Source organism: Mustelus asterias, chromosome 22 (assembly GCF_964213995.1).
Source record: "Mustelus asterias chromosome 22, sMusAst1.hap1.1, whole genome shotgun sequence".
NCBI lineage: Eukaryota > Metazoa > Chordata > Chondrichthyes > Carcharhiniformes > Triakidae > Mustelus > Mustelus asterias.
The window spans coordinates 55071392-55083420 of NC_135822.1; positions in this window are offsets into that span (position 1 = coordinate 55071392).

Sequence of the window (12029 nt, forward strand, 5' to 3'; positions counted from 1 at the left end):
ACACTTAATCACATCCCACAGCACAGTGCCACCATCCCCCTTGCTTGGTACGTGTTTAAAATTTTATCTGTGGCACTCAGAGTGAGGTTTGAAAGCCAATAATGCCAGGAGAATTCTTTCAAAGCTCATGTTTCTATGAACCCATAAACACTATACACACAACAACACTATACACACAACACTATACACACAACAACACTATACACACAACACTATACACACAACAACACTATACACACAATAACACTGTACACACACTAACACCGTACACACAATAACACTATACACACAATAACACTGTACACACAACAACACTATACACACAATAACACTATACACACAATAACACTATACACACAACACTATACACACAATAAACACTATACACACAACAACACGATACACACAACACTATACACACAATAAACACTATACACACAACAACACTATACACACAACAACACTATACACACAACACTATACACACAATAAACACTATACACACAACAACACGATACACACAACACTATACACACAATAAACACTATACACACAACAACACTATACACACAACAACACAATACACACAATAACACTATACACACACACTACAACACTACACACACAAACAACACTATACACACAATAACACTACACACACACACAACAACACTATACACAAAATAACACTATACACACAATAACACTATACACACAATAACTCTATACACACAGTAAGACTCTACACACAAACACAACAACACTATACACACACACAAACACTACACGCACACACACACACACTTACACCCGTTTACAAAGAGAAAGTTGGCTTCTTAATTCTATCTTTGGCGTGTTTCTGACATGGTGAAATGCTCGTTAGCTTTGTACAATTATGGGTAGGTAACGGTCGAGTGGTATTATTGCTGGACTATTAATCCAGATGTTCTGGGGACCCGGGTTCAAATCCCACCACGGCAGCTGGTGGAATTCGAATTCAATAAAAAAATAGCTGGAATTAAAAATCTACTGATGACCATGAAACCATTGTCGATTGTTGGAAAAACCCATCTAGTTCCTTTCGGGAAGGGAGTCTGCCGTCCTTACCCGGTCTGGCCTACATGTGACTCCAGAGCCACAGCAATGTGGTTGACTCTCAGCTGCCCTCAGGCAACTAGGGATGGGCAATAAATGCTGGCCCAGCCAGCGACGCCCATGTCCCATGAGTGAATTTAAAAAACTGTCTGTCCATTAAACTATGAAAATGATTCAAGAGAACATTTTAAGTTGGATAACTCTCAGCTGGACACAATTGAGGGTGAAGAACTGGTACGTTAAGAATGTAGGATACTTCCCTCTCTGGAATTTAAATGGTTCCAGCACAGAAGTATTTGTCTGTCTACATGCCACCTCATCTCACTCCCCAACCTTTTCCCAGAGCCCTGCAATTCATATTTCTCTTCAGATAACGATCCGATTCCCTTTCGAATGCCTAGATTGAACCTGCTCCTATCACACCCTCAACCAGAGCATCCCAGCTCCTGGTTAACATAGAATCCCTACAGTGCAGAAGGAGGCCATTCAGCCCATTTGAGTCTGCACAGACTCTCCGAAGTAGCACTCGACATCCACCACCCTATCCCCCTATTCTCCAGCATTCATCATGGCCAATCCACCTAACCAATGCATCTTTGGACACTAAGGGACAATTTAGCATGGCTAATCCACCTAACCAATGCATCTTTGGACACTAAGGGACAATTTAGCATGGCCAATCCACCTAACTCACACAGCTTTGGACACTAAGGGACAATTTAGCATGGCCAATCCACCTAACTCACACAGCTTTGGACACTAAGGGACAATTTAGCATGGCCAATCCACTTAACTCACACATCTTTGGATACTAAGGGGCAATTTAGCATGGCCAATCCACTTAACTCACACATCTTTGGACACTAAGGGGCAATTTAGCATGGCCAATCCACCTAACCTGCACATCTTTGGACACTAAGGGGCAATTTAGCATGGCCAATCCACTTAACTCACACATCTTTGGACACTAAGGGGCAATTTAGCATGGCCAATCCACCTAACCTGCACATCTTTGGACTGTGGGAGGAAACCGGAGCACCTGGAGGAAAATCATGCAGACACGGGGAGAACATGCAGACTCAACACAGAGCCGAGGCTGGAATTGAACCCAGGACCCTGGCGCTGTGAAGTAGCTGTGAAGTAGCAGTGCTAACCACTGTGCCACTGTGCCTCCCGAACCACTTGCTGCGTGAAAAAAAGTTTTTCCTCATGTTGCTTTTGGTTCTTTAGCCAATCACCTCAAACCTGTGTCTTCTCTGCTTCTTGATTCCTCCACCAATGGGAACAGTCTCTCCCTATCGACCCTGTCCCATAATCCCTCAGGGTTTTGAACACCTCGATCGAATCTCCTCTCCACCTTCTCTCCTCCAAGGAGAACAATCCCACCTTCTGCAATCTATCCTCGTAACGGAAGTTGTCAATTTTATTTTGCACCCCTTCACCCCGCAATCTTGCTGAAGTATGTGCGCACTTCCTCCTGCCCTGTGAGAGTTGAGCCCCCCCTGCAGGAGGGATGGTTCAATGGTCATTTTGTCTTCCTCGATGGCCGATTTCAGTCATTCGTGGGCAAGTGCCACACAGCAATGTCAGAATGGTGCGGCCCGGTGGCACAGTGTTAGGGGCGGCACGGTGGCACAGTGTTAGGGGCGGCACGGTGGCACAGTGGTTAGCACTGCTGCCTCACAGCGCTAGGGGCCTGAGTTCAATTCCCGGCTCAGGTCACTGCCTGTGCAGAGTCTGCACGTTCTCCCCGTGTCTGCTTGGGTTTCCTCCGGGTGCTCCCGTTCCTCCTACAGTCCAAAAGATGTGCAGGTGAGGTGGATTGGCCACGCTAAATTGCCCCTTAGTGTCTAGAGATGTGAAGGTTAGGTGAATTAGCCATGCTAAATAGCCCCTTAGTGTCCACAGATGTGCAGGTTAGGGGGTTTGGCCATGCTAAATTGTCCATTAGTGTCAGGGGATTAGCCGGGTAAATATGTGGGATTATGGGGATAGGGCCTGGGTGGGTTTGTGGTCGGTGCAGACTCAATGGGCCAAATGGCCTCCTTCTGCACTAGGGATTCTTTGATTCTTTGAACCTTTTCCCGTCCGTTTATTGGTTGTACCTCCAGCAGGGGGAGTCATGAGCTGTAATGTACACTAGTAGCGATTGTGGTCAATCAGTATTGTTGTCTGAGAATGGGACACCCATCAATTCAGTGTGTGACTGCGCCTCAGAGGCCAGTTGAAAATGTTATGGGACACTTTCCAGGAACAGAAAGGCACATTGTAAATGTAATTTCTTTCCTTCTAGGGAACCGTGGTGCACCAAAAAAGTTTCTTTGTTGGTTAAAAAGAAAAAGGAGGCTTATGTTCGGATGAGACGTGAGCACTCGGGTAGTGCACTAGAAAGCTTTAGATTGGCTAAGAGGGAGTTGAAGAGCGAGCTTAGAAGGGCTAAAAGGGGACATGAGAAGACTTTGGCGGATAGGGTTAAAGAGAATCCTAAGGCGTTCTATAGGTATGTCAAGAACAGAAGGTTGGTTAGGGCAAGTTTAGGGCCAGTTATAGATGGCAGAGGGAAGTTATGTGTGGAACCGGAGGAGATTGGTGAAGCATTGAACCAATATTTCTCTTCGGTGTTCACGCAAGGGGACATGAATATAGCTGAGGAGGACACTGGGTTGCAAGGGAGTAGAATAGACAGTATTACAGTTGATAAGGAGGATGTGCAGGATATTCTGGAGGGTCTGAAAATAGATAAATCCCCTGGTCCGGATGGGATTTATCCAAGGATTCTCTGGGAGGCAAGAGAAGTGATTGCAGAGCCTCTGGCTCTGATCTTCAGGTCGTCGTTGGCCTCTGGTATAGTACCAGAAGATTGGAGGTTAGCGAATGTTGTCCCATTGTTTAAGAAGGGGAACAGAGACTTCCCCGGGAATTATAGACCGGTGAGTCTCACTTCTGTTGTCGGCAAGATGTTGGAAAAAATTATAAGGGATAGGATTTATAGTTATTTGGAGAGTAATGAATTGATAGGTGATAGTCAGCATGGTTTTGTGGCAGGTAGGTCGTGCCTTACTAACCTTATTGAGTTTTTTGAGAAAGTGACCAAGGAGGTGGATGGGGGCAAGGCAGTGGACGTGGTATATATGGATTTTAGTAAGGCGTTTGATAAGGTTCACCATGGTAGGCTTCTGCAGAAAATGCAGATGTATGGGATTGGGGGTGATCTAGGAAATTGGATCAGGAATTGGCTAGCGGATAGGAAACAGAGGGTGGTGGTTGATAGTAAATATTCATCATGGAGTGCGGTTACAAGTGGTGTACCTCAGGGATCTGTTTTGGGGCCACTGCTGTTTGTAATATTTATTAATGATCTGGATGAGGGTATAGTTGGGTGGATTAGCAAATTTGCTGATGACACCAAAGTCGGTGGTGTGGTAGACAGTGAGGAAGGGTGTCGTAGTTTGCAGGAAGACTTAGACAGGTTGCAAAGTTGGGCCGAGAGGTGGCGGATGGAGTTTAATGCGGAGAAGTGTGAGGTAATTCACTTTGGTAGGAATAACAGATGTGTTGAGTATAGGGCTAACGGGAGGACTTTGAATAGTGTGGAGGAGCAGAGGGATCTAGGTGTATGTGTGCATAGATCCCTGAAAGTTGGGAATCAAGTAGATAAGGTTGTTAAGAAGGCATATGGTGTCTTGGCGTTTATTGGTAGGGGGATTGAATTTAGGAGTCGTAGCGTTATGTTGCAACTGTACACAACTCTGGTGCGGCCGCACTTGGAGTACTGTGTGCAGTTCTGGTCCCCACATTACAGGAAGGATGTGGAGGCTTTGGAGAGGGTGCAGAGGAGGTTTACCAGGATGTTGCCTGGTATGGAGGGGAGATCCTATGAGGAGAGGCTGAGGGATTTGGGATTGTTTTCGCTGGAAAGGCGGCGGCTAAGAGGGGATCTTATTGAAACATATAAGATGATTAGAGGTTTAGATAGGGTGGATAGTGATAGCCTTTTTCCTCTGATGGAGAAATCCAGCACGAGGGGGCATGGCTTTAAATTGAGGGGGGGTAGTTATAGAACCGATGTCAGGGGTGGGTTCTTTACCCAGAGGGTGGTGAGGGATTGGAATGCCCTGCCAGCATCAGTAGTAAATGCGCCTAGTTTGGGGGCGTTTAAGAGATCCGTAGATAGGTTCATGGACGAAAAGAAATTGGTTTAGGTTGGAGGGTCACAGTTTTTTTTTAACTGGTCGGTGCAGCGTCGTGGGCCGAAGGGCCTGTTCTGCGCTGTAATGTTCTATGTTCTATGTTCTATGTTCTGGGTTCAGCAACTCATAGAATAGAAGCACCGAATCCCTGCAGTGCAGGAGAGGCCATTTGGCCGATCATGCCTGCATCGACTCCCTGACACAATATCATCTCCAGGTCCTCTCCCCCCCACGCCCATCCTGTAATGCCACACACCTGTCCAATCCACCTAACCCACATATTTTTGGACACTAAGGGGCAATTTACCCTGGCAAATAACCTGACCTACACACATTTGTACACTATGGGGCAATAAAGCATGGCCCATCCCCCTAACCTGCACATCTTTGGATACCAGGGGACAATTTAGCATGGCCAATCCACCTAACCTGTACATCTTTGGACACCAAGGGACAATTTAGCATGGCCAATCCAGCTAACCCACACATCTTTGGACACTAAGGGACAATTTAGCATGGCCAATCCACCTAACCCACACATCTTTGGACACTAAGGGACAATTTAGCATGGCCAATCCACCTAACCCACACATCTTTGGACACTAAGGGACAATTTAGCATGGCCAATCCACCCAACCCACACATCTTTGGACACTAAGGGACAATTTAGCATGGCCAATCCACCTAACCCACACATCTTTGGACACTTAGGGGCAATTTGGCACGGCCTATCCACCTAGCCTGCATATCTTTGGACAGCTGAGAAAGAGGAATGCAAAGGTAGTAATCTCGGGATTGCTGCCTGTGCCGCGGGAGAGTGAGAACAGGAATCGGTGGAGAATGAATGCGTGGCTGAGGGACTGGAGCAAGGGACAAGGATTTGGGTACTTGGATCATTGGGACCTCTTTAGGGGCAGGTGTGACCTGTTTAAAAAAGACGGGTGGCACTTGAATCCCAGGGGGACCAATATCCTGGCGGGAAGGTTGGCTAAGGCTACTGGAGAGACTTTAAACTAGAAAGGTTGGGGGGAGGGAATCGAAATGAGGGGACTGAGAGCGAGGAGGTTAGCTCGCAAATAGATAAGGAATGTAAACAGGGTAAGAGGGAGGTTAGACGAGTGATGGAGAAGGGAAGTGCTCAGGCTGAAGGTCTGAGATGTGTCTATTTTAATGCCAGGAGTGTAGTGAATAAAGTGGATGAGCTTAGAGCGTGGATTGCTGCTTCGAATTGTGATGTGGTGGCCATTACGGAGACTTGGATGTCTCAGGGACAGGACTGGGTGCTTCAGGTGCCGGGTTTTAGATGTTTCAGGAAGGACAGGGAGGGAGGCAAGAGAGGGGGGGGAGTGGCACTGTTGATCAGGGATAGTGTCACGGCTGTAGAGAAGGTGGACGCCGTGGAGGGATTGACTACGGAGTCTCTGTGGGTGGAGGTTAGGAACAGGAAGGGGTCGGTAACGTTGCTGGGTGTTTTCTATAGGCCGCCCAATAGTAACAGAGATGTTGAGGAGCAGATGGGGAAACAGATCCTGGAGAGATGTAGGAATAACAGAGTTGTCGTGATGGGAGATTTTAATTTCCCAAACATAGATTGGAATATCCCTAGGGCTAGGGGTTTGGATGGAGAGGAGTTTGTTAGGTGTGTCCAGGAGAGTTTCCTGACACAGTATGTGGACAAGCCTACTAGAGGAGAGGCTGTACTTGATCTGGTGCTGGCTAATGAACCTGGACAGGTGGAGGATCTCTCGGTGGGTGAGCATCTTGGGGATAGCAATCATAATTCTATCTCCTTCACGATAGCATTGGAAAGAGATAGGATCAGGCAGGCTAGGAAAGTGTTTCTCTGGAGTAAAGGGAAATACAGTGTCATCAGGGAGGAAATTAGACAGGTAAATTGGAAGGAGGCATTCTTGGGGAAAAGTACCGAAGGAAAGTGGAGGATTTTCAAGGAATGTTTGTCTGGAGCTCTGCATGACAACGTTCCGATGAGACAGGGGGGTGTTGGTAGGGTACGGGAACCGTGGTGCACGAAGGTTGTGATGAACCTGGTGAATAAGAAAAGAGAGGCGTACAGAAGGTTCAGAGAGCTAGGAGGTGTTAAGGATTTAGAGGAGTATACGGGATGTAGGAAGGAGCTTAAGAAGGAAATTAGGAGAGCGAGAAGGGGTCATGAGAAGGCCTTGGCGGGTAAGATTAAGGAGAATCCCAAGGCTTTCTACAAATATGTCAAGAGTAAAAGGATGAGATGTGAAGGCATAGGACCCTTAAAAGGTGAAGGGGGAAAAGTTTGTGCGGAACCGTTAGAAATGGCGGAGCTGCTTAATGAATACTTTACCTCGGTATTCACGGTGGAAAGGGATCTGGGTGGTTGTACTGCTGGTTTGCGGTGGACAGAAAGGATCGAGCATGTGGACATAAAGAAAGAGGATGTGTTGGAACTATTGAATGGCATCAAGGTTGGTAAGTCGCCGGGACCGGATGGGATGTACCCCAGGTTACTGTGGGAGGCGAGGGAGGAGATTGCGGAGCCTTTGGCGATGATCTTTGCATCGTCGATGGAGACGGGAGAGGTTCCGGAGGATTGGAGGATTGCAGATGTGGTCCCTATATTCAAGAAAGGGAACAGGGACAGCCCGGGAAATTACCGACCGGTGAGTCTAACCTCAGTGGTTGGTAAGTTGATGGAGAGGATCCTGAGAGACAGGATTTATGATCATCTAGAGAAGTTTAGTATGATCAAAAGTAGTCAGCATGGCTTGGTCAAGGGCAGGTCGTGCCTTACGAGCCTGGTTGAGTTCTTTGAAAATGTGACCAAACACATTGACGAAGGAAGAGCGGTGGATGTGGTCTATATGGACTTCAGCAAGGCGTTCGATAAGGTCCCCCATGCAAGACTTCTTGAGAAAGTGAGAGGGCATGGGATCCAAGGGGCTGTTGCCTTGTGGATCCAGAACTGGCTTGCCTGCAGAAGGCAGAGAGTGGCTGTGGAGGGGTCTTTCTCTGCATGGAGGTCAGTGACCAGTGGAGTGCCCCAGGGATCTGTTCTGGGACCCTTGCTGTTTGTCATTTTCATAAATGACCTGGATGAGGAAGTGGAGGGATGGGTTGGTAAGTTTGCTGACAACACCAAGGTAGGTGGTGTTGTGGATAGTTTGGAGGGATGTCAGAAGTTGCAGCGAGACATAGATAGAATGCAAGACTGGGCGGAGAAGTGGCAGATGGACTTCAACCCGGATAAGTGTGTGGTGATCCATTTTGGCAGATCCAATGGGATGAAGCAGCAGTATAATATGAAGGGTACCATTCTTAGCAGTGTAGAGGATCAGAAGGACCTTGGGGTCCGGGTCCATAGGACTCTTAAATCGGCCTCGCAGGTGGAGGATGCGGTCAAGAAGGCGTACGGCGTACTGGCCTTCATTAATCGAGGGATTGAGTTTAGGAGTCGGGAGATAATGCTGCAGCTTTATAGGACCCTGGTTAGACCCCACTTGGAGTACTGCGCGCAGTTCTGGTCACCTCATTACAGGAAAGATGTTGAAGCCATTGAAAGGGTGCAGAGGAGATTTACAAGGATGTTGCCTGGATTGGGGGGCATGCCTTATGAGGATAGGTTGAGGGAGCTTGGTCTCTTCTCCCTGGAGAGACGAAGGATGAGAGGTGACCTGATAGAGGTTTACAAGATGTTGAGAGGTCTGGATAGGGTAGACTCTCAGAGGCTATTTCCAAGGGCTGAAATGGTTGCTACGAGAGGACACAGGTTTAAGGTGCTGGGGGGTAGGTACAGAGGAGATGTCAGGGGTAAGTTTTTCACTCAGAGGGTGGTGGGTGAGTGGAATCGGCTGACGTCGGTGGTGGTGGAGGCAAACTCGTTGGGGTCTTTTAAGAGACTTCTGGATGAGTACATGGGATTTAATGGGATTGAGGGCTATAGATAGGCCTAGAGGTGGGGATGTGATCGGCGCAACTTGTGGGCCGAAGGGCCTGTTTGTGCTGTGGCTTTCTATGTTCTATGTTCTATTAAGGGGCAATTTAGCATGGCCAATCCCCCTAACCTACACATCTTTGGACACTAATGGGCAATTTAACATGGCCAATCCAACTGACTTACACATCTTTGGACAATATGGGGCAATTTAGCATGGCCAATCTACCTAACCTGCACACTTTTAGACACTAAGGGAACTTAGCATGGCCAATCCACCTAAACTCAAGTCAATTTCATTGGTTTGGTTTTTTTTACAAAATCATTCATTCCTGGGATGTTGGCATCACTGGCTAGGCCAGCATTTATTGCCCATTCTTAATTGTTCCTTGGGAAGATGGTGGGTGAGCCGCCATCTTGTACCCACTGCAATCCATGTGGTGTCGGTACACCCACAGTGCTGTGGAGGGGAAGTTTGACCCAGCGACAGTGAAGGAACGGTCGATGTATTTCCACGTCAGGATGGTGAGTGGCTTGGAGGAGCAAAAGTCAAAGTTGTGATGAGAAACCTTAGTCATGAATCTGGTAGATGTGGAAAGTGTGCCTGTGGTGTTCTGAATGGCTCCCTGACTAACAGAACACTGAATGTGCACAGTGAGGGGGCTCTGAAAGGGCTCTGAAGTTACTCAGGTAAATACTGGTTCGTTACTGATCTGTGGGGAGCCTGTCCCAGACATTCCACCATGAAGATTGCAGAGCTATACTCTGACTCCAGGCTTTAACATCAAAATAGGGCAAGTTTCAGCATCAGTGTTCCATTGTGATTCCCGGCACAGCTCCGAGCCTGCGTGACGTCCGTGACTCCAGTGCCTTTGTTAGGGAGGGACTGTGACACCTTCTACTGGGAAGTGAGTGTGTGTGTGTGTGTTTGCGTGACACCTAACCTACACATCTTTGGACACCAAGGGACAATTTAGTATGGCCAATCCACCGAACCTACACATCTTTGGACACTAAGGGGCAATTTAGCATGGCCAATCCACCTAACCTATACATCTTTGGACACCAAGGGGCAATTTAGCATGGCCAATCCACTTAACCTACACATCTTTGGACACTAAGGGGCAATTTAGCATGGCCAATCCACCTAACCTGCACATCTTTGGACACTAAGGGGCAATTTAGCATGGCCAATCCACCTAACCTGCACATCTTTGGACACTAAGGGGCAATTTAACATGGCCAATCCACCTAACCTACACATCTTTGGACACCAAGGGACAATTTGGTATGGCCAATCCACTTAACCTACACATCTTTGGACAGTAAGGGGCAATTTAGCTTGGCCAATCCGCCTAACCTACACATCTTTGGACACTAAGGGGCAATTTAGCATGGCCAATCCACCTAACCTGCACATCTTTGGACTGTGGGGGGAAACTGGAACACCCGGAGGAAACCCACGCAGACACTGGGAGAACGTGCAAACTCCACGCAGACAGTGACCCAAGCCGGGAATCGAACCCAGTTCCCTGGTGCTGTGAGGCAGCAGTGCTAACCGTGTACGCACACTCACAAGGCTAATTTGTCTCCCCCCTCTAGTCCAGGGGGGGTTGAATTTCTCTGTATTGGTCTCACCAACAGTTAATCTCAGCATGGAACAGGATTTAACAGAGACGAGAAGACGCAGTTTCATAGTGAATGGCAGCTTCATGCACTGTGTGACAAAGAGCGAGGCTTTATTACGGTAAGCATCCACTTCCTTCTTGTAAGGCAGGGAGGAAATTGCGCTCTGAGCTACTTTCGCAAGACTTTTCAACACGCTTTGAGAGGAAATAATGAATGGAATGGAGGAGGCATTGATATTCCAACCAAGCACCCACGGGGAAAATGAACACCTGCCAAGTCAGCCACTTCAGCTTGTCGAGACTTGCATGAAAATAAGTGATTCCATTTATAATCTGAACAAAAGCTGCTTAACATCCCCCTCATCTGATGTCATTCCCCGATTCCACAAGCCATCCCCCTCCAGCCTGACCAGCCCGTACCCCCCTGGCATATACCCCATCCTAGCCCATCACTCTCTGTCCCAGGAGGACAGCCCACTCAGTTCATGCCGGCTCACTGAAGAATCCCTACAGTGCAGAAGGAGGCCATTCAGCCCATCGAGTCTGCACCGACAACAATCCCACCCAGGCTCTATCCCCATAACCTCACATATTTATCCTACTAATCTCCCTGACACTAAGGGACAGTTTAGCAGGGCCAATCCACCTAACCCGCACATCTTTGGGACACTAAGGGGCAATTTAGCATGGCCAATCCACCTAACCTGCACATCTTTGGACACTAAGGAGCAATTTAGCATGGCCAATCCACCTAACCTGCACATCTTTGGGACACTAAGGGACAATTTAGCATGGCCAATCCATCTAATCAACACATCTTTGGGACACGAAGGGGCAATTTAGCATGGCCAATCCCACCTAACCTGTGCATCTTTGGACACTAAGGGGCAATTTAGCATGGCCAATCCCACCTAACCTGTGCATCTTTGGACACTAAGGGGCAATTTAGCATGGCCAATCCCACCTAACCTGTGAATCTTTGGGACACGAAGGGACAATTTAGCATGGCCAATCCACCTAACCTGCACATCTTTGGGACACTAAGGGACAATTTAGATGGCCAATCCCACCTAACCTGCGCATCTTTGGGACACTAAGGGACAATTTTGCATGGCCAATCCACCTAACCTACATATCTTTGGACACTAAGGGGCAATTTATCATGGCCAATCCCCCAACCTGCACATCTTTGGA